Source organism: Emydura macquarii, unplaced genomic scaffold (genome assembly GCF_026122565.2).
Source record: "Emydura macquarii macquarii isolate MOO-44397 ecotype Brisbane River unplaced genomic scaffold, CSIRO-AGI_Emac_v2 contig_1146, whole genome shotgun sequence".
Lineage (NCBI taxonomy): Eukaryota > Metazoa > Chordata > Testudines > Chelidae > Emydura > Emydura macquarii.
Genome location: NW_027131283.1, coordinates 9090797 through 9114182, shown reverse-complemented (window position 1 = coordinate 9114182; position 23386 = coordinate 9090797). Strand labels below are relative to the sequence as shown.

Genomic DNA, 23386 nt, shown 5'->3' with positions numbered 1-23386 from the left:
AAACCTGATATATATGAACTTTCAAATCATTTGTATGTATCTGATTATTTTGACAACTTAACATCTTTCTTATTATTTGTTTCTTTCTTTTTGTAATAAATCTTTAGTTTTAGTTACTAAAGGATTGGCTGGCAGCATCGTATTTTGAGTAAGATCCAAACTTATATTGGTCTGGTAATGTGGCTGACTCTTTGGGGTCAGGAGAACTTTTTAGTAAAGGGAATAGAGTTTTAAATAACTTATCTCTTTACTGGACCTACTGGCTGATTGGGAGCCAGAGACTGAAATGCAGGAAAGGGGGTGGTGCATTTTTTGTTTTAGCTTCTTGATAACCAGTGTGGGGAATCAGAAGCACTGTTTGTGGCTGGTTGGGGAATCTAACTTCAGTGTTACCCACCAGTGCTGTCACAGGGCCAGAAACATTAAACTAAGGCAGCAATCCCCAGGAGTTACCCCAAAGTCCACCCTTACAGACATTTTGAATTGAGTGGTTACCACATCTCTGTCACCTTTGGGAATCATAGATAACTCTTTTGTGTGTGTATGTTTGCTTGCTTTAACCTGTAAATAACTCTAATTTCTTTTTCCTAGTTAGTAAACCTTTAGATAGTTTAATACAGGATTGGCTAAAGGCATTGTCTTTGACTAGGATACCAATTGAGCTGAGGTAAGTGACTGGTCTCTTGGAACTGGAAGCAACTTGAATATTTTGTGATTTTTGGTGCGAGTGACCATTTAGGGAGAAATGAGGGCCACTGTGCAAGTTATAACGAGAGTCCTATAGCACCTTAAAGACTAACATTTCTGCAGGCATAAGCTTTTGTGGGCTGCAACCTACTTCGTCAGATGCAGCCCACAAAAGCTTATGCCCGCAGAAATGTGTTAGTCTTTAAGGTGCTACAGGACTCTCGTTGTTTTTGTTGTATACAGACTAACATGGCTACCCCTCTGGAACTGTGCAAGTTATGTAGCTGTACTTTTTAAAATAAATAAAACAAGTTGGAGGACTTCTGTCAAAACTCCTTAAGGGCAGACATCTTGATGTCATCTCACAATAGTGGTGGAGGCCAGGGGCTAAAACTAATATAGTGTGTATATTATAGGCCAGCTACCTGCTTCTGACAGCTAGACCACTTCAGGAAGCAACTCTCCACCAAATAGTTCCTCTCCAGTAGTGGCACTTCAGCAGAGAGGCAACTCGCTGGGACAGTGCTAATTTCTATAGCCCTAGGGTAGCTTGGAGCTGCCATGAGGAATTACTACAGCAACTCCCCAGGATGCTGGAATGAGGCAGTTAACTGGCCTTCAACTTAGGAACTTATCCTCCCACTCCTCCCCCCACTCCCCACATCTGTTTTGGCTATACTAGTCAAAATCATTTAACTTTCAGGGGCACGAAGCCAAGCAACTCTATTTACCCAGGCTTGTGGCTGACAAGATATTGTTTGGGTCTGTTTTCATTGACTGTTGGTTGGTTTCTGGTTTGGGATAAAGAGCTGCTGGTTTTGTTTTATTTTCTTTATGCAAATATATTTTTAATTCAAAGCATAAGCATGTAAAGCCTGCGATAGGCACTCTTCTTTTAAAAAAAAAAAAAAAAATTAAAATAAAAAATGGTATGTGTTTGCTCACTCCACAACACACAGGGAGGAGGGCATTTGGCCCATTGATTAATTACTGGAGGGTCCAAGATCTATTAACTTTTGGAGAGTTAAGATTGTGCATGGCCCTGCCTGGGTGCACAAGGGAGGGAAGGTTAGGGGAGAGGATACAAGAAGCCTTCACCTTAAACCACTGTGTAGGGGTCAGGCACAAATCCTGTCTTTGCATTGCCTGAGATCAAAGTCAGGGGATTTTTAGTTTCGCTGAAAACTAAAGTTGACAGAGCCATAGTTCTGCTCTCTTTGCACATTGCTCTAGCACAGCAAAGCTAGGCTGCCATGGGAAAGAGGAGCACCCATTACAACTTTTCAAAGGATGTAACAATAGCCTCACTTCCCCTGAAGCACTGTATCTGCCTCATGCACAATGGATGAAATCCTGACCTCCTGGAAATCAATGGGAATTTTGCCATTGACTTCAACAGAGCCAGGATTTCACCCAACATTTCTGGGATAGTGCATCTCCACACTTCCCCATACCACTAACTCTTAGAATCACAATGTAGCTTTTAGAGTTTAAGATTAAGGTTGTATCTATTGCTTACCTGTTTTTCAATGTATTTGTTTCTTTTCTACATGCTTTCAAGTTCCTTGTTAAATAACATGATCTGATGTTTATAAATTCTGTGAAAATAAATCTATTTTATGTGTTACCACTGTTGCTTGCATGTAGCCATGTCTACACGAGAAAGGGCTTGCTGGGATAACTATGCAATCAAACTCTCTTAGTGGAAATGGAGTTTACACATGGGTTTTTTTTGCAAGTATAGTTTATACCAGTTCCTCGAACAACATAAGCTCTACTAGCAAAAGGACTTTTTTTTTGCCAATATAACTGCACTAGGACTTTTGCTGGCATACCCATGCAGACTTGTGTGTGACTGTTTTTCATGCGTATTACTATTCTCGTAGCTATGCTTGTAAAACTTCTGGTTATACACTGGGCCTAAAGGTAAAAAAGTCATATTAGGTCCTGCCTTAACTGAGACCAGGAGGGAATTTGAACTGTCACTTAAAATCCTGAGAATTTTTGTTTGTTTGTTCATGCTTCTGTATTCATATTATAACTTATGCAAGAACTATGAAGTTGTGTGAATAACTGATTTTTCAGTTCGCTGACTGGCAGCTTTGGAAAAAAAAAATTGATTTCACATGAATTTGTGAAATATTTTGGTTGACCCGAATCTGCATTTTTTGGCAAAAATAATTTTGTTCAAAAATTGTTGCCCAGTTGTGGCCCAATATAGCTCCCACTTTGTGCTCAAGAACTCACATTAGTTTCAAAAGGAGCTCTACATACAAAGTCACTATATGTGCACCCCAAGGTACTGAATTAATATGAACAGACAAGAACCATCTATACAGAAATCCATTAAGCTGAAAGTGTTCTTGTAACCACACTGCTGTGGATAGCCTGATAGGAAATAAGTCCCCAGTTGAACATATTAAAACTATAATTCCATCAAAAAATTCCTTTAACATCATAAATCAACAAGATCAAATGCTACACTGGGTTAAATAGCAGAAATCTGAGGGGAAACATTTAGAGGGTGCAGTCTTGTTAAATATAATACGAATTTTAAATAAATTATTCCTGAGATCTTTTATTTTCTTCTTTTCCCCACTTTTACATTTACCCCTCCTGTTCCTTTGTCACACTCTAGCAGAGAATCTTAATGGTAACCTCAGCAATGTTAAGAGAGTATAACCTCTCAAATGTAAGGAATGTCTGACAGTCAGATGTGCCCATCTGTTGAAACAAGAGCATCTGAGGTTACTGTTAAGGTTTTCACTTTACAATGCAAGTTTGACGTTGGGATATATATTGCTTTTCAATAGGTGTGGGAGGTAGAAGTGAAAGCCTTATGGAATGATGGAGTGTGTTAGTGAAAGTGGCAATGCAGAAGTGGCAAGGAACACAGGACACTTGTTTTCCCCTTCATTTGTTATTTCCATGGTTTGTGGGGTATGTCCTGATTCAACCAAAACAAAGTTTTTGTGTGTTTATTTACACTATTTTACTTCCTAGAAGCCCTAGTCAGGAGCGGGGGGAGGGGACGCAGGGCTAGATGCTGTAGGAAAATAAAAAATAGACACAGACGCAGTCTGGAAGAGTTCATAACCTACTAATCTCTATCTCTGTAAAGTGCTTTAAGATCTTTGGATGAAAGGCATTATATAAGTGCTAAATATTTGCCATTAATAATAATTAAAATGGTTAAAAACACAGCACTGGTGAGAACTATACATTTTACTGGTACCATTTTCTTATGTATTGTCAAGCCTTCGAATGTCCTAAATTATTTGTTTTAATAGAGTGTTCTTTTTCATTTCATTCTTGTTTCTGAGCCTTTAGGATACACCAATTTTGTATTTTTCTCTATCACTAAGGGGCTTGTCTGAAAAACAAATGGGAACTGACAGTCTCACATAATCCCTGGACTCCAGGAGCTGGTGCTTTAAGGAGAACACCAAATATTACAAGACGACCAATCAAATCTCGAGAGCGGGCAACAATGTAAGACCTGACACTCCCAAATATTAGAATTTCGGAAGGACCCGAACCTAAATCCTCAGATCTGCTCCCCATCCCCCCCAAAATATGGGGGGTGTCCAGAATCCAGTTTTGAAGAGGGCCATTAAAGCCATTGATTAGCCAAGCCCCCCGGCCGGTGCCAAGCTCCCAAGTTCTTCCCGAGGCGGAGAGGAGGGTTTGAAACCTTGTCTGAACTTTGCTCCCTGCCCCCTTCACGCGTGGGGCTGGAACACGCCCACGTGCCCCCCTTCGGCCTCGCCTGGGCTTCAGCGTCTGATGGAAAGGGCGAATTGCTGGGGTCAGGCTTCCCAGCACAGCGCCGAGGGGCGACCGCTGCCAAGGGAGGGCGCGAGTAAATCCCCCTCTTCCAAGCCGCGAGCCACCCACCCCGCTGCGGGGAGGAGGGGGCGCACAACAACAACCACCCCTAATGCTCCGCACCCCGGCTCCTCCTCTGCCCCCCCCCCGCTGCGCCTCGCCATAGGCCGTCCGGGGCTGCCAGTCTCGGGCCGCCCCCGCCGCGTGGGGGGAACCCGGCTCAGGCGAAGAAGCGCGAGTTGGCCGGGGGGCGCGGCTGCGGTTGCGCCATCTGTCAGGCGCGGCGGGTGAGGGGGGAAGAGCCGGAGCCGGGCTGCGCCGCGCCGGCTGCTGTCGCGCTCAGGGAGGGGAGAAGGACGCGGCGATTGGGAGCGGAGCCCCCGGCTGCAGCCCGCCCCCCCCCTCCCGGGGCTCTTTGCTGCCTGGGCTCGGCGCAGCCGGAGCCGGAGCTCGCCCCCCCTTCTTTGCTGGCTGCTCCCGTGGGATCCCTCGAGCAGCAGCAGCAGCAGCCGGCGTCGGCCCGCCCGCCCGCGGGCAGGCGGGGAGGAGTCACCTGGGCCGGCCCGGGCCCCCCCCCAGGCGCGAGGGCGATGCTGTGAGTGAGGAGCGTGGATTGGGATCCGCTGAGCTTCAGGTAAGGGAGTGAAGAGCCCCGGGCTGGCTGCTGCGGGGATGCTGCGCCGCCGCCGTGTGGCTGTTTCCTTTGTGTGGGTGGGAGGCTGTCTCGGGAGAAGTGGGGGCATCGCTGCTGCTGCTGCTGCTGCCGCCGGTGCCCTTCATCCAGAGCCCCGGCTGGCCTGGGTGTGCAGCTGGAGCGGGGCCGGGAGGGGAGGCTGCTGCTGCTGCGGATGCAGAAACCGGGCAGCTCGTCTCTGTATTTTTTTTTTTGTCCTTAAGACGTCTGTTGTCCGCCCACCCCCCGGCCAGCAGTTTAAATGACCACGAGAAAAACAGAAGCTTCCTTGTTGGCGGGGATCATGTGGGCTCGGCGGGGTTCGCCCTGGGGGTGGATTGTTGTGACCCTCCCTGGTGATGGGGAGGACGATGGGCCAAGCTGGCCGAGGACAGCGGGCTCGCCGGGGGGCGCCTCCTGGCAGCCGCGTTGCTGCTAGGGCGGGTCGATCCGTTCACGTTTCTGTTTCATTTTTGTGGCTTCGAAGCTCTCTAAAGGAGCTAAATGCGACCTATGATGTAATCCTTTAATAACTGATGGTCGTGTGTAGCCGAGCACTGACCTGTGCTACCTTTCTCTTGCTTTGGACCATTTGCATGTTTTTGGTTTTGCCCCATTTCTACCACCATACCCCCATTTTAACTCTCGAACTGAGGCTTTATTAGTTCCTGAGCTAGAAAGAGGTAACTGAGATTCATCACAGGGCTTTATTTGCTGCAATTTCGGGGAGAGGAAAAAAGGGGAGGGGGGGGAAAATAAAATGACCCTCTCTCCCTCTCAGTTTTTATAGGATTTGTGTGTGTGACAAAGGGCCCTTTCAGTAAAGAAAGAAGAGAGGCACAAAATGCCCGAGGGTGGTAGGATTTGAAAGGAGGTTTGCTGCTTGTTTCTTTTCTCGGTTCCCTGGGGCTTCTCTCTCTCCCCAGATGAGGCCGCTGATCTGCTCTCAATTCCTTTCCAGCCACATTTAGATTAGTGAAAGATAGTGGGTGCCAACTTTTTGCTGCATCTGCAGAGCTATATTATATATGTAGCTAAAGTTACTTTAAATATGGTTTCTACTGCCTTGAGAACTTGTTTTACTGCTGCTCCACGTGGATTTCTTTAATTCTGAAATGAGAACATAATAGCCTCATCCATTCAGTAGTGATGGGGGAGGGAGAGAGATGGGGTTGAAGCTTAAGGAGAAGGTTTTGGTCAAGTGCAAGGGAACACATTGCAGTTTTTCATCAGTCATTTTGATACATTCTAATTCTTAGAATTATTAGAGTGGGTTTGTAAGAGAGACACAAAGAGTAATGAAAATGCTTTCAGAGCCCTTGTCACTTTCCTGCCTATATGCATCCTCCTTAACTCCCACATCCTTCCTCCTATCACGCAAATGGCCATAATACTTTCCAGTTTTTTAAATATCTTTTAACTGGTACCCCTGTGTCAATGCTCTGAACAATTGCCATTACATGTTGATAGAGGAAGTGGGTTTGTTAGTTTTATTTGTCTAGCTCCCATAGATAAAGAACAGTACATTAAAGAGACACTGTCAACTTGAAATCAAGGCCATTTCAATAATGAATTGAAAATAGTTTTCAGCACTATGCTTATGTGCGGAGATGTGTGGTTTTACAATCACATTTTCCAGTTTTTTTAAAAATAGGTTTTCACTCCTCTGCTGTCACAGACCCACACAAACGGAGAAAACTGTACAGAAAGTTCTGTTAAATGAACAAAGCAAATTAAATAGGGGATTTTTTTAAATTAACCAAAAGTGGCTTTTCTCTTCCCTCCTCTCCTCCAGTTGAAATCATCCAAACCAGAAGTGCAGAAAATCTTGGAATAATAGAGAATTCACTCAAACCTTTAATGCACATTCTAAAAAAAAAAAAAATAGTTTAACTTAATGGACGTCAATTATGTATGATTTTAAATCAGAATAATTTTTAAAACAAAGTGTCTTGCCGAGGTTTCTTTTGGGGGGGAGAAAAAGGGATCACTTTTAATACAGTTTGTCATGAGAGTGACCAGTTCTCTCTCCTTTAATAATGTGGCTTAATTGATGCCTTTTCAGTTATAACGTGGACTAACCTTATTTCATTCCTGTTGTACTGTAAACTCATATGAGAAGCCCACTGGAAAGATTGTTCTTGTGAGTTTTTTCTGTGAGCCTATTGGTATCAAGCACGAATGCTAAAGTAACTTGGAAAGTATCAATTTGTGAACTCATTTCAATAACATGTTTCTGTTGATTTCCTTCATCAGGGTGTCTTCTGCAAGGTAATTAACTTTGACATTATTATACACTCTCAGCTCTGGACACCTAACTCAAGTCATGCTATATTATCTTCTGATAAAGCGTGTAATGACATGGGAATATTGCTTAATTATAAATCTTAATATAACAACAGGAAACAGTTTTCAGACTGATTGAATACAATCCTTATTAAGCAATAAAGGATCCTGCGTATAGAGATGACACAAAATGCTAGGCAGAGCTGTCAGTGAAGATATTATGGAAAACTACAAGTAACAGTTATTTTTAACTTCTGTTAAACACCAATACTAAATTTAAAAAAATTAAAACCAGTTAATATAAAATTAATTAATGCAATTAATTAATGTAAAATAGAGTTTTTTGAAAAATCAATTGTCTAAATATAGTTGTAATTGTGAAACAATTACATTGCATGAAGTATCTGAATAATGTTTTCCAAATGTGCACGTGTGGAGAATAGTATGAAAAGGACCTTTTGGGGCCAGTGACAATGGGCTTGCTTAGAACAGTCAGGCATGATATGATTTGCACTCGATATATGGTCTAATAAAAATGCAGTTGGACAAGTTAAAACTACATGGTCCCTCCATGTTCATGATCATTTAATGTTGTGTATGCATCACATGAGTGTTGTATTTTCAGTGGTTAGTTAGGAGGGATTCCAACCAGTACTTTATATATATATAAAGTCCATATACAGTCCTTGTTGCCACGCTGTACTGTTACATACTTCAGGGAGAAAACATTGACTGTTTTTAATCTCACTTAAATATTTTGAAGCAAATTTGTTGGTAAAGTTCTGCATGAAATATTATTACATATTCAAAAGATTGTACGTGTCAGCTTATCATAGTTCTGCGTTGACACTGTGTACTGTTACTATGATCTTTCTTCAAGAGAAAGAAGACTAATAATGCCCCCTCCTTCTAGCCCCCCAAGAATTCACTGTAGTGATTGAGTCACTAGTGCAAATATAGGGTTTGATCCTGCAAACCCTTGCCTGAGGAGTCTCATTGAAGTCTGTCAACTAAGGACCAGTTCTTTGGAAGAGGGCTTGCAGCATTTGGATCTATATAGTGCAAATCAGCAATTTATTTAGTACCTGCTTTTTCAGAGATGCTGAACACTTGTAACTCTAACTGAAGTCCACAGGTGCTACAAGTTCTCAGTACTTCTGAAAAAGGCTGTTATTTTACTTTACATTTATAAGCAACTACCCATAAAAGCATTTATCCTAGACTTCATTGCCCAGATCCTCAAAGTGTATAGGCCTCTAACGCCTGCTAATTTCAAGTGGCGTTAGGTACTTAAATACTTCTTGAGTGTCTGGATCTAGGTGCCATTGATACTTACCACATCAAATGGAAGACCTTATTCTTGTGTTGATGCTTAACTTTACTCATGCATGCAGTCTCATTGAAGTCAATGGGAATACTTGTGTGTAAAGTTAAGCATGTCTCTTCAGGAGTGGGGCCATAAACACAAAGCTAGTAACAACTGTGACTGTATACATTAGAAACTAATTAGACCGTGGAGCAAAGGAAAAGTACCCTTCTCCTTTATAGCACTGACTGAAGGATGACAGTTCATTTTGTAAAGGATTTTGAGATTTTAAAATTTAGCTTAATTTCGAATTAGAACAAAACCCCCAAAATTCAAAAAAAAATTCCCCAAAGGAAAATCGCAAAGCTTTTTTGTTTCGGGTCAGTTGAAAACGTTTGTTTCAGTTTTGACTCTTTTCTTTTATAATGTTAATTTGATTTTGTTTCAAATTTTTTTTTAAGTTTCAAAACAAAAATTAAAATGTTTCATTCCAAATATGCCGAAACAAGATGTTTTTACATTGTTAGACCTTTTTAAATTTTTTTTATATTCCAAAATAATACTTATGCAGAATTGAAACAAATCTCGTGAAGTTTCAATTTAAATAAACTGCATTTTCTAATGGAAAATAGGTTTGTTGAAATTTTTCCAACCAGCTCTACCCCTTGAATTCTATGCCTTAATCAACTTTCTTGCTGTGCACCCCTCTCCCCACCAAAAGGCACCATAAAAATGAGCCTCTCAGCAATAATAATCCTTCAGATATTAAGGGGTTTGACCAAAATCCTTGAAACAAGAAGATTCTGAGTTAAGCCTTATGCAATCTCCTCGTCCCACACCCTGTTGCAAAGCATTGCAGAAATCTTCAGATAGTGGATCATCCTGTAGGTATATGGCACAATGGTGAGAATGAAATGAAGAGTTCAATTTTGTTGAATGTCTTTGTTTTTATTGATTCAAAAGGGGTCCGCCATGTTTCATCTACCCAAAAAAAAAAAAAAAAAAATTCAAACCTATCTTTAAAGTGATCCATTTTATTACAGTTGCAACAATTCTTGTTGGAAAATTTAGTGATCCCATCAGCATAACTGGCTGGGAAGTTAAAGGGCCAGTGTACAGAATTTGTCAAGCTCAAGAGGCTGATTTTATTCCCAGCATTATAGGTAGTCTTGGCAGAATTTGATTTGTATTTTTTGTAACTTCAGCAGATAATATCAGTGTTCTATTTTAAGCACCTTTTTAGGTTATCTGTTTAAATTTTCAGTTAAAAGTTATGCGGGGGGGCTGGGGTCAGACAAGTATTTAATGAGTGAATATTGATATTCAAAAAGTTAATGGTTTGTAACCATTAAAACACAAATTATGTACATATCATATGTCAAAATATACAAATAACCTTAAACCAAACTCTGATAAGAAAAATGCTGCTCGCGAACTTAGTTTGCCTATTTGTGAATTTCTGTTATTGATGGCAATATTATTTTGTTGGTTTATGTGTATATGGTGAAACTGATATTTGCCAACACTTAATGATAAAAATTTAATCCTACCGTGCCTAATTGTAGGTTGTACTGTTCTTTGCATAAGCACACACTAGTACTTAGCTTTGATTTCAAACTGGCAGTACTTACAGGTTTTCTTGGTGGTAAAGGTAACTAAATGAAAAGTCTGACTGAGAAAAGAGCCTTCAGGAGAGAAATTTTATGAAAGAAGAATCTTTTTCTTCTTCTTGAAGTTCAGTGGTTACCTTTTATGAATGAAGGGAACTAGAGGACAAATCACCTAGCGTTGCCAGCCTTGCTCACTTAAGCCAGCATTACTGGCATGTTGTAAACTGGAGCAGAATGTCTAGTCCTAACATCCCAGCGAGGGATGCCAAAATGAACAAAAGAAATTACAGACTGAGAATGTAAGAAAACTGTGTGCCTCATCACCTCTGTTCAGTCACCACATACTGAATAGTAAAAGATTCAGTTTATAAGAATGTATTTCTGTATGAGCATGAGAGCAGCTCCTATGGCACTCAAATAAGAGGTAGAAATAGAAGATGGTAGTAGTGGGGTTGGGTTTTTTTTATATAAGTTATTACTTTTAGACCCTCTATCGTCCATCTGATTGATGTCATGATTTTTAAAGATGTGTTTAATGCTTTTATTGTTTCCAAAACTTTACTCTGGAAAATTTTGTTTTGTAAAGTGATTTGGTTTATGCTTTAGTATGCACAATATTAAAGGCTGTATTTGATTTCTCCCTCAACCCAGTTCTTAGTTTTGATGGTGAGAACTGCTGTTTGGAGTTCTTGATTTGTAATTTCTATACTTATTATCACATGATTAATCGAATAGTGGATGGTATAAAGCCCTTCAGCATAATATTCATGATGATCTCATTGAGCACTCATTTAAACCACTGTAGAGAGAGAGAAGAATTTGTCCTACTTTTGCTATATATTCAGTGTCATGTAAATGTCAAACAAGCCAGCCAAATTCTGTCTTTGTGGTCAACTCTTTAATGATGTGCCATGTAAGCTACATCCTATTAAAGTTAGGTTTAATCCTCTTGTGCCTAATATAGTTCAGCAGAACTATTTGGTGTTTTTTGTTTATTAATTGGTTTCTTAGCAAAAATGCAGAGTCATCATACAAAACTTTAGGCCTAATCCTGCATCTATCAAAAATAATGGAGGGTTTTGCCATTTTACTTTGGTGGGTCCAACATCTGACTCCTGAAAGAGGAGGTAACATGTAAAGAATAAACTTACTTTATTGCATGAGAAAGTACGTTATGAGAGAAGTGACCTAAAAAAAGATTAGACTGGTTAAATGAATGCTCATGCACCACAACAAAATGTTAAAATTTAGAAAACACTCACTGCGTGATGGTAAAACTTGTTTTAAAGACTAGTTTTAGGCATAAAAAATACACAGAATTTTCCTCAATGTATCCATCCCCCAGGAGGAAGGAATACTGTAAAACTAATGGGTAGTCACACCTTTAATAACTGCCCAGAATTATGATCAGAATTATGACCAAAAATGGTAAGAATCTGCAGTTCAGTTATAAGACTTCATTTCTAGTCACTATTGCTTCCTTCTTTCAAATCATGTTACAGTGAGAGGGAGAATACTTTTTATATACTATATGTAGTAATGCTACTCAAAGGCATTGTCATTCAGACTAAATTTATATAGGCCACATGTACTCTTGTATTTAACTAATTGTGTTAATTTCGGCTCATTATATAAATTGACTTATGGATTTAATTTTGTACAATGTTGTCATTGAAAAATAGTTGCTCATGTACTCTGAAGGTGAAAAAAGCAGAGAGAGGCTTATTTTGTTCCATGTACTTTTTAAAACGTATGGGATGATGCAGAATGAATTCATATTTCCACTTGCTTAGAAGATTTGCTAATAGTTTCACCATGTATGTGAGTAATCTGGTCATCCCAAACTTGTGACAGTAGAAACTTCTTTTAATGCCATCAAATTATTAATATACAATATATGTTCTGGCTGAGAAAATGTGCAGAAGAAATTGCAATCTCAAGCCACATAACAGATTTAAGTTAGAGTTCAGGGTTACTGAAATGGCAGTATCACATGGAAAGCAGTTTGTAGAGCCAATTTAGTGAAAAAGCATTGAAGTGTCACTTTAAAAGAAAATGTCATCTACAATAATGAATTTTACTTTAGACTTTCTTTTAACTGTTCATGTTATGATTTCTCTTTAACTATGTTAGTATAAGTGAGGTCTGTTTTTAGAACTAAGAAGAAGGGTATTTATTTTTATCAGAGAGTTCTATTATGGAGTTCTTCCTGGAGTGTCTACTTTATTTGCTAAACACATGTTCAGCTGGTATAAGTTGTCATAGCTCCATTGAAGCAGATGGAGCTCTAACAATTGATTCCAGCTGAGGATCTGTACCCTCAGTGTATTTGTAGTTTTTCCTATTTCATTTTAAAACTCCATAATATTTAAAGGGGCAGATAGCATGCAAGAGTTTGCTACTTAAAATGGCTAACTTTGCACCAAAAACATTTGGGGTTTTTTGTATTGTGCTGCACACAACCTTGGTATTTTGCAGTAAGCCATTTTCTTGCAGTATACAGTAATATAAACTGAGGCAACACTTAGTACTGCAATGATTGTTTTTAGTAAAATAATGAAGAAAATATATACAAGAAAATACAATATCCATCAGCAGAGGCATTGTGTTCTGTTCATGTCCCTGTGATAGTTATTGAATAGGATACTAAGTTAGCCACTTTAAATGTCACATTCGGTAACAGATGTGAGGATTCAAACTAACCAGCATGCAGCTCCAGTGTCCCAAATTGTGAATGACAGTACTGTCATATATTGAGATTCTAATAGATCAGAGGGTTTTTTAAGGGTTGTAAAACTATAGTACCATATATTATATTATCTGAATAACATGAGTACATGTCATCCAAAATACTCGGTGCAGAAAATGACTTTAAGATACAACCTTACTCAGAGGCAGTATTTCCTAAGTGCCGTGGAAATTTGGTTTCCTGACATGCTGACTTAATACCAGTCAGAGGATGACTAGCATCATCCTAAATTGGGTCAGTTATGAGAGGTTACAGAACCTGCTGGTGCAGAAAGTCTTGGGTAGATGGTGATCCCTAAAAGGAGGCGGAATTAGTATTCTATGCCTACTTCCTCTTTACTCCTCATGCATGTTATAAAAAGTGATCTGGAGAAAGCTGTGCTGAGCCAGTGCTGTGCCTTGAGGCCCAAAACCTGCATGTTCCTTTGCCCCCAATTTCTACTCAGTACTGAAAGGGTTTCTTTCTCTCTCCAAACACGCAGGCAATCATGAAAGGAAGCAGCAGTAGGGAAGGGAATGTTTGGCTTGGCTTGGTTTGGGGATGGGGGAATGGGGAAATCAATATCCTTTCCAGCTCCTTTACTTTCTGTCCCACCAGAGAACTTCCTCTGAGTCCTTGTTCCATTCTGTCTGTTCTGCCATGGCTTTCCTCTCACATTCCCCCCTGATCACCTTTGACAGCTTCATAGTGGTCCTGCTGAGAACTACTCTAGAGGCCCTTGCATCTCCTACCCACAGCAAGTCTGTCTCCATCCTTGTACCCCTTTTGCCCGGCCACCTCACTTTCCCCATCAACTGGTCTTTTAACATAAAGAAGTGCTATATATTTGATTTGGCAGAACTATTTGAAATGGCCTTATACTGTTGAAGTACTTATATTCATGATGATTAAAATAAAAAATTGAATTATTTTTGCACAGCAGTAGAGCATTAAATGTTTACAATGTACGATTGTTGCTGTAGGATAAAATGAAGGGACCTCAGATAAATTAAGAAGAGGGCTTTTAATAAAGGGATTAATACATAAAATAGCTCATTCAGGTCATTTGGAAGTCATTGTGTGGCCATACACAGGTAAAGGGTACTGCTAAATCAACATCTGTACTGTGTGGGGAAACACCTGCCAGGGAAAGCTGAGGATTGACTTATCAGTGGTGGGCTTACAGGATTGTAATCGTGTCCTCAGTTCAAGGTGGACGGGTGCCTGATCTGCGCGCAGGCACACAGCTCAGATCTATCCTTAGCAGATGAGCAGGAAGGAAAGGTTAACTCTTTGGGCCCTCGGGTTCAAAGCACTGGGATGGGCTCTGAGTTCCCATCTCCTCCCCCACCTCCCAACAGTCCCCTCTCAACTCAGAAAATTATTCCTCTTCCATTTCTCTAGTCTGCCCCTGGCATCCCTGTAGCCAGACTCTGAACAGAGAGAGCTTCCTCTCCTGCATGGCTCCACCATGAGTTGCAGCTGTTTGGTATGACCAAAGTCCCCTATCCTGAACTCATTAATGGGACAAAACTCCCAAAGAGCCCTTAAAGCCAGCTGAATAATTGTCATCGTTTCTTTCCAAACGCTGCTGCTGTGTGTGTCTTCCTGTCTTTTAAGAGCATGTACATCTTCCAGAGGAGGGAAGTCTTTTATCTTGATTCAGGGAGTCAGTTAATTGTCCCAGTGTGCTTGCTTTGTATGTGGGTAATGCTGCAGATCACATAAATGTTTGGGATAGATTTGATTCATGAAGGGGCCATGACCTTATGCAAGTTCTGAATTAGTTGCTACGAAAACTTCACATGAAGCCTTTTTCTTAGTTGCAGTTTATCAATGAGCTGAAAGAACGTGGAAAAGAGGTTGTGAGGATAAGGGTATATTTAAAATTATTACTTGTTTGTTTTATATATATTCTGATAAACACACAGTGTTTTGTCACAAGCTAAATATGCTAGACAAGTTACAAAACCTGACTTTTCCTGAAGAGTATACACACTAAAAAGAATACAGGACAAATTTTTTTGGCAAGAAGAGAGAACTGAGAGGAAGGAAAACTGGAAAGGACGGCAGGGAGATGTGTACAGAGCTGTGTGAAAAATGTTGGTTTTAATATCAAGTTATTTTTAACATTTTTTGAAAACTTTTAATAAAATGGAAGGAAACTTCAAAATGAACTGAAAAATGGAAGTGTTTCATTAGAAAAATTATCAAAATGAAAGGTGACTTTTCCAACACTAACAATTCAGTAAAACCAAAACAAATTCATTCAGTATTGCCAAATCTGTAACTTTTGCTGAAAAAATGTTTTGGCCAAAAAATTTCACCCAACTTGATATTTGAATACCTTTTCCTGCGGTAGTAGCACCTCATCTCAGCAACTGGCTGACATAGGCCCTGCACCTGCAAGCACTTTCTTTTGTAAAGTTGTATGAATATTTGCAGGATTGGGACCCACTATTGTAACCCCAGATGTTTAAAAATTGTGAGACTGGCTTAAAAAGCATAAGTGGTTGTTTGTTTGTTTGGTTTTTTTTTTTCTTGTATTCTCTTTATTTGCCTTCTGGCTTCTGAGTCTTTAGGGTGCACCCTGGTTACATTTTCAGGCTTTCTTTGCAACTAATGAGGGCTGAGATTTTCATGTAATAGAAAGATTCCAAGAGCTGGGAGGCTTAAAAAAAATACAGATCAGGAGGTTTGTGATAAAATTCTGATAGATGGGAATGTAGGAATGCTTCCTCTAAAAGATCCAGTTCAAGTCTCTAAGCTTTGGGAGCTGACAAGGAAGATCTTAATAACCTCGCCTATAAGACAAAGAAATCTTGATTTGTTTAGTTTTGGTGTAATGATATAATTTGCTTCTGTTTTTTTTTCTAATATTGGAAACTAGATACTCTAATGAGATTATTTCAATCATTGTATGAAAACAAGCTCTGTATTTATCTACACGTGACACACACATACCTTTATTTGAAATGTTTATATGAAATGTGAAATGAATGAAATATGAATGAAATATGAAATGTTTATATGAAACCTTTATTTGAAGTGTAACGATAATGTTGCTTTGGAAAGGCTATATTAAAATCATCTTGGATTCTCTCAGTAGTTTAGATTTGCTTCGCATTAACTCTTTCCCAAATATCTCAGGGGGAAAAAAGGATCCTAAGTTAGACTGCTGCACTTGAAAACTATTGATGCTTTGTTCATGATATCAGTGGAAAAAAAAGTTTGAGACATGACATCTTCGAACTGGTCAAATACTCGGCTTTGGGTATTTGCTGGTAGTGAAAGAGACAGTATTGGCAACTTGCAATTATCATGAACGGGGTGGTGGGTTGTTTTTGTTTTGTTTTTTTTAATGTGTGTTACTAGCTCAGAATATCAGCTTTCATTTTCTTAAAAGTTTCTAGCCATAATGATTGGAGAGAAAAGTTTCAAAACATGAATCTCAAAGACTGCAACACCAGAAGATTAAAAAATATGTTTCTTAAAATGTTAATATTTTGGGGCCTGCGTCATAACTTTGAACACTTGGGGCTTGCAATACTGAAGATGTCATTTATTTAAAGTCGGGCCTTTTGGACCTCAGCATCTGCTGGCCAGTCTTGCAGAAACTGCCAGCTAAAAGCTCAGACATTTTTTCCTTACTGAGCAATGTAATTTTCTTTAACACCTTCCAGTAAGGGCTCCAAGGCATTCAAATGTTATTAAAGTGAAGTTCTACCAGTTTCAGGTTTAGGTATGTTCGGCATATGATGTACATTTTCAACACACTGTGTGGAGAGCGTTGCTAGAGTCATTTTGTTGCTAATGGATCCTGCTCATGCTTGGTTTATAACATACTGCTCTGAAATTGCATGTGCGGGTGTAATGGAGGCTGATCCTACAATTATTTTTAATATTGGCAGGTGTCCATGGCCAATATAGTGCTTTCTCTGTAAATAACTGTTACTCTCTGGCAAACAAGTAGCATATGAAGAGTGGATAAGGTCGGGGCATTGCTGCATGTTAAGTGAGAGCAGGTGGGGCCAATCCAAATGCATTATTTAAAAGGAAATAGGTGTGCCTTTTCTCTGTTGGCCCAGAAGGTTGCTCTTGCTTTTCCAGTGACTAAAAATATGTACAGTTCTGCACTGAAGCAAAAAAAAAAAAAAATCAATCTTCTAAAGTTTTAAATCTTCCAAAATGTCTGGCCTGGACTGTTTAAGCACTTAAACTGTGCCTGTTCAATGCATGAGGAAACAGTGTCAATGGAGGGTCCTCTGTCACTGGGCTTATTTGTATATTCTTTGCAGTGTGTGTGTGTGTGTGTGTGTGTGTGTGTGTGTGTGTGTGTGTGTGTGTGTGTGTGTGTGTGTGCGTGTGCGTGTGCGTGCGCACAGATGGGGGACTGTCCTCTTTTAAAAATAAATAAATGAACAGGTTTCTGTTATATATCCCGCCACTACCAGTAATCAGTGGAAGATACTTTATTTTTTGGTATTTGGCAGTTTGCCTTCTGGACATGCCCAGCAATCGAACAGTTTTGTTCCATCAGCCAGCTGGGTCTCAACTTTTATCCTTTGCTTCCTAGAGGTTGGATTTTAATTTTTTAAAGAAGATTCAGTTACAATTTCTCACGGTTGTGTTTAGGAAATGCCTCATGAATTATCTGGTCCTTTGGAGGTGCTGGGCACTCTTGATGCCTATTTGACTTCAGGGGACAATTGAAGGCATTCAGTACTTCACAGGGAGGACAGAATCTTTAATTATAACCCAGGCTGGGATTTCCACCTGCACATTTTAATCTAGCAAAACTTTTGTTAGTTCTGCTGAATAAGGACTCTGGGATTGGGGCTTTAGACCATAAGTATCACATTCAGTGAAACTTCCATTTGCTCTGCATTTTTAGCTGCAGCAGTGTCACCTCTCCATGTTTGGTTTGCACACTGGATTCACATGGCTGCCAACTAAAATAATCCCCTTGGGACAGAAGGAAAACCAAAAAAAGAAATTCTGAGTTTCCCCATCTTTTGCTGAAATTTAACCAGTGGGTGGAGGAACCTAGCATTTTAAAAACATATATTTTTGCAGTAATCTTTGGTGCTTGTTACCTCACAAGTTTCTTGAAGTAGCCTGGTTTATTCGCTTTCTTTCACTGAAGTGGGTTTTGTGGACTAAGAATTCAGCACATTTTTGTCTCACGTAGGCCTTGTCTACATGGGTACCAGTTTAATTTAAATCTGTTTATAAACTGACAGTTAAACCAGTGCAGACTGCTGTGTGAATATTCGTATTTCAGATTGAGTTGCTGATTGTGGTTTAGTTTAAACCCGTTCCCGGTCAATTTAAGCTAACCTTAAAAAAGCCTCTCTTATAGTCAAAGAAGTGTACACACAGGTGTTTTCACCAATGTAACTATATCGGTTTAAATTTACGTCTTTACTGTCTATTGGTATTGGTTGCTAGTGTCCCTGTAAAACAGATCAGTTAGTTGCAACTACTTCATATAAGTGGGCAGCTCTGCTATTCATTGCTGTAAGTCTCTTGCTTTAGAGCAAAACCAGCTATGCTCAGAGTTGACAGACTTCTGTCAGCGTAGCTTAAGTCGGTCAGGAGTGTGAAGAGATGAGATCTCTGATGCATGTAGCAGTGCCAGCAAAAGCCTCTAGTACAGAAGCAGTTACCCCTGCAAAACTGCACTTTTATCTGTGTAGCTTGTTTCATGCACGGCAGGGGTGGAGTGAGAAATAAACATAGCGTGGTAGTATAAAGCTGCAGCCACACTATGAGCTGTTTAGCAGTATAGTTTAGCAGTATTCCTATATTAGTAGAGCACTTCTAGTGTAGATGTTAGCCTTCTCTTCACTGAGGCTAAGTGTCCAGGAGTACCATTACCTCTGTAATGGTTCTTTGCTGCTTCTGCTGTAGACACAGTAATAGTGTTGCTATAGCAATGGGAGAGATTTTATTGTGTTTTAAGATTTGAATGAGCACCTGTTTGTTTGTTTTTTAAACCACCAACATACTCTATATAATACTGTAGAGAAGAATTCAGAAAACAAGTTTATCCAAACCTTGTCTGCTCTTCAAAAGTGGATATCAGCAAGCAACATTCAGAAATAGCTCTGAGCAGGAAGAGTATTCTGGGGACTGGCATGCCTATATCTCTACCATGTATCTCAGTTTGATTTAAATAAATACTTGCTATGGAAGTACTGGATATAGAAACTGTAAAAGCAAGCCGTGTTTAGTCAGGCCAGGTCTGCAACCACAAAACATGTAAGAATGTTGAAATAGGAGAGGGGTGGGTACAGGGATAGATAGTGATAAATCTTGCTTTTCTGAGAACAGCAGCCTAGAGTAACACAACATCATGTTTTATGGCTGATCTAAAGTTTTTCCATTCTTATTAAAATAAGAAATACATGTAATGGATGAGTCATACTTACACCGGTTGTTCTTTTCCTTTACTGTAGATAAAGCTCACAGTGTGGTGGAACTCAGTCATTTACTAGCCAGGCATCTCAATGTTAATTATGAGTTTATGTACGGAATTACAGGAATAATTCTGCATTAGGAAAGGAGTTGGATTAAATGACCTAAAAGGTCTTTCCACAAATTTCTATGGCATGAATATTATATGCGGGGCTGATAGCACTGCCTGTTGTTAATGTTGCTATTATAAGACCCTGTTTTCAGTTTCTTATAATTTTGCCAGACTTTACATTTATTTTTGGTCTCGGAATACAGACAAAAATGGTTCAGCTGTTTCCAAGAGCAAGGCTAGAGAAAAATACAATGTTTTATCATGTTAAATTCTGATGATCTTTTCTTTGAACAGCTCCTAGATGCCCACAGGCTTTAGAGCAGGGACTTGAAATTTGGCAGGGGGTGAGGTTTGTGTCTGGGATATTCCATTTGCTGTCCTTGTGAAAATCTGCCTAAGTATGACTTTTATATGCCTTTGAAAAATTGCAGTTCACATACGCTCAGTGAGACTTGCTAGAGCTTCATAACTATTTTCCCTGAAGATTCTGCCCACACTAAATATGGTCCAGCCTGGGGCCGAGGACTTTCCCTGCCGTTACTGCTGCAGGCTAGGCTGTTGCTGGCACTACTATTGAGAACAGGGAGACTCCCTCTCCTGTGCTCTTAATAGCCCCCTCCTTTGGGAAGCTGCCTGATTTAAAAGCAGAGGGGACAAGACCTGAACCTGGTGGTGGTGGTAGGGAGAGTAGATTGGGACAAAGAGCCTCGGGTGGGGAAGAGACTAGGACTGGAGGCTGACTGGGATGGGAATGAACCCTGCTGATTAACCATGTGGGTATCCCTATGATGCCACATGTTGGAACTCCTGTTTTGTTTTGTTTTTAGTTTGCTGTGTTTAAAAAAAACTAATAAATAACACAAAAAAACTATGTTAATAGAACATTATTAAGATTGCAAAGTAAAGCAGAAGTTAGGAAATGCCAGTGAAGGTTGTCCATGCTTTCTTTGTTTGGCCCCCTTATGCATATGAATTATGATACAGACTTTAAATACATGGTCACATGCTTTTTTCCACACAGGGCACCTGCTTCATTCAGTGCACGGGGTGGATGGTGCTCAGTCAGTGAACAGCTATTCAATATTTTTTCTTCTGCTTGTTCAATGTGTGGCTCCAGACCTTATTTATTGAACGCTATTCAAACTCTGCTCTGAAGACAGAACTACTCATTCCTGCATGGGGTTTTTTATGGTGCTCATCACTACAGTATGCTTCACAGACGTTAATGAATTCATGTTCACAAAACCGCTAGGAGGTGAGGGACAGAAAGTAAGGTAGAAAGGATCCACTATTTTAGGTGCCCAACTTGAGGCCCCCTAGGACTTGATTATCAGCGTATTTAGCACTGTATAGCACTTTATGTTCAAAGCACAGCTGTTGAATTCAGATGCAGCCGTTGGTGTTCAGCCCTGTTCCAAATCAAACATGGGAGCTCAAGTGAGGCACCTAGAAAATGAGAACACACAGTTGATGAGCATCCATGAAAAGTCTGGTTTAAGTGACATGCCCCCATCATCACATAGGAACTCTTTGACAGAGACAGGGGTAGCTTCCAGTTCCCCAGGACAGCATTCTGCTTCCTCATCTATGAGACCCTCCTTTTTCTTCCTGCAGTCCTCTGCCTCTTTCCCTACACACTTTCTGACTTCTGCAACAGGCCAAAAAAGGGTCCCTGTAGACCACTCTCTTTCACTGTAGTACCCCAATTTATCCACAGAGCAGATCCATTCTGGGGAGAGGGAGGAAATAGTGTGTGCTCATGCAGTTAAAGTCTATGTCATAATGCAATATGCACAAGGGGGCCAAATTAAGGTGGCATAGGCAACCTTAATTCTGGAATTTCTTAACTTCTGAGTGCTTACCTTTACAAATGTAATGTTCTTTGAATATTGGTTTTCTGTGAGTGTATTAGAATTATATTCAAATATCAGTGCAAAAAAGGGGGAAAATTTAGAAGTAGGGCTTTATGTTGCATAGTGTATGAAGTAATATACTAGACAAACAGAAGCAGAGGTTTTAGCACTAACTTCTGGTACAGGTGGGCGTCTGTGGAACATTCACAGTTCCATGCAATAAGAGTGATGAACATGACAAACCAGCCTCTGTGTGATGAAAAAATAATTTGTGAGTAACTGGTGTAATCTATTCAGAATGGAAATTTGGTGCTGTTATGTTTGTGGTGTTTGCAGATTTTTCTTCTCTGCGCTCCTTTTGAAGAGGCAGGATGTAGGTGTAGCTGTGAAAAAGTCTGCTGAACCTAAAACAGGGTTTCTGTGACATGAGAATCAGTTAGAATGGGTGTTTCTTCTAGTGACAAGAAGAATGAGACCTTTTGCAGATTTATTAAGGGTCTGAAAATGTAGAAGTACTCTTTCAACTACATAGCTTTTAATTAGTTTTGGTTGGGGTTGTTCCTCCCCCCGCCCCCTTAATATGTAGCCTATATACCTACAGAAGATCAAACTCCTAAAGAACTCTTCAGTTTAAAAAAAAAAAAAATCCCAAACCCCAGCCATTCATCTGATAACATTTAAAAAATTATCTTGATGTCTCTATGGCTAACAAAAAGTGAACTGAGAAGACAGACAAGCACTCCCACATAATGGCTATACTCGTATGATTATTTTATTGATGATACAAATTTACACTTGGAGTTTAGAGGGGGGAAAAGCCCCCAAAGTCAAGCACTCAAGTTAGGAAATGCCAGAATTAAGGTTGGCTGTGCCACCTTAATTCAGCCCCCTTGTTCATATGTATTATGATACTTTCTTTGATTATATGATCATTACTTTTTTCTTGATGATCTCATTGAGAGTTAGGTGAACACACTCTCTTAGTGAAATTTTGCTTGGAAATTCAGCGTATCTAATCCAGCTTCCATTTAAAATCATTGGCAGTACTCCTCTGGAAACCGAATTAGACCTGTCTTTATGTATAAAAGAGCATGCATACGCACACCACGTTGTTAGACTTCTGTGCAGCTCAGAACCAGAGTCCCAAGCAAAAAGATAAATATATCTGGGTTTCTTATCACAGAGTTAACGGAAGTATTGCGAAATGCATTTGTGCTGTTAAATGAACAAGATCTTGGGATACACAGAGAATACATGTGGAAAAGACATTAAATATGTTTTTATTTGATAAGTGATATGGTAGTAAAGAGGGTCCTTTGTATTTTAATTCACATTTAACATACTTTGCTTTTTTGCCATTTATCCCATTTAAACAAAGGAGATACAGTGCAGATGCATTCACACAGTAGCTGGAAACATTGCTGTCTATTACTCATTTTTTTTTAAAGCAGAAATGTAAAAGGAAAATGCAACTAAAAGCTGCTTATTTGCCATTATTTTCTCCAACCACATTTTTCCAGTACCCAAGTGCTTTTTAAATTAAACGTGTCAGATGTGTCAAGCTGCAGGGTGTGATGCTGAGAGGCCTTCTTTAATTACTGAGAGGAAAAGGAATATTTGTGTCCTTAAAATTTTTGGGTAGTTGGGGAAAGGGGTGGTCTTGAGTGGTGTTTGGTTTTGTTTGACTGTTTTACTGAAGAACAAATATTTATTGATTTTTTTTAAGCTGTAAAATAGTATTGTGCCTGTAGAACTTGCTTATGTTTCATTATAAAAGCTTCTGAATCAGAAATCTCTGAAGGTTTGATTAAAACATGTTATGCTGTGTAAGAAGAAAAACACGTCCTTTGCCAACGAGCATTTTCAAGCTAATAAAAGCCAAC

General features: G+C 39.8%; 1 protein-coding gene across 4 annotated transcripts in view; it reads left to right on the top strand.

Moving 5' to 3' along the window:
• Positions 1–4945: 4945 nt before the first annotated feature.
• The window catches only part of FYN (FYN proto-oncogene, Src family tyrosine kinase), a 189136-nt gene continuing 170695 nt past the window's right edge, over positions 4946–23386 (top strand). For all 4 annotated transcript variants that reach the window (XM_067546610.1, XM_067546612.1, XM_067546611.1 and 1 more), the window contains exon 1: positions 4946–5149. The gene's annotated coding sequence lies outside the window, so the exon portion shown is untranslated. The remainder of the gene's footprint in view (positions 5150–23386) is intronic.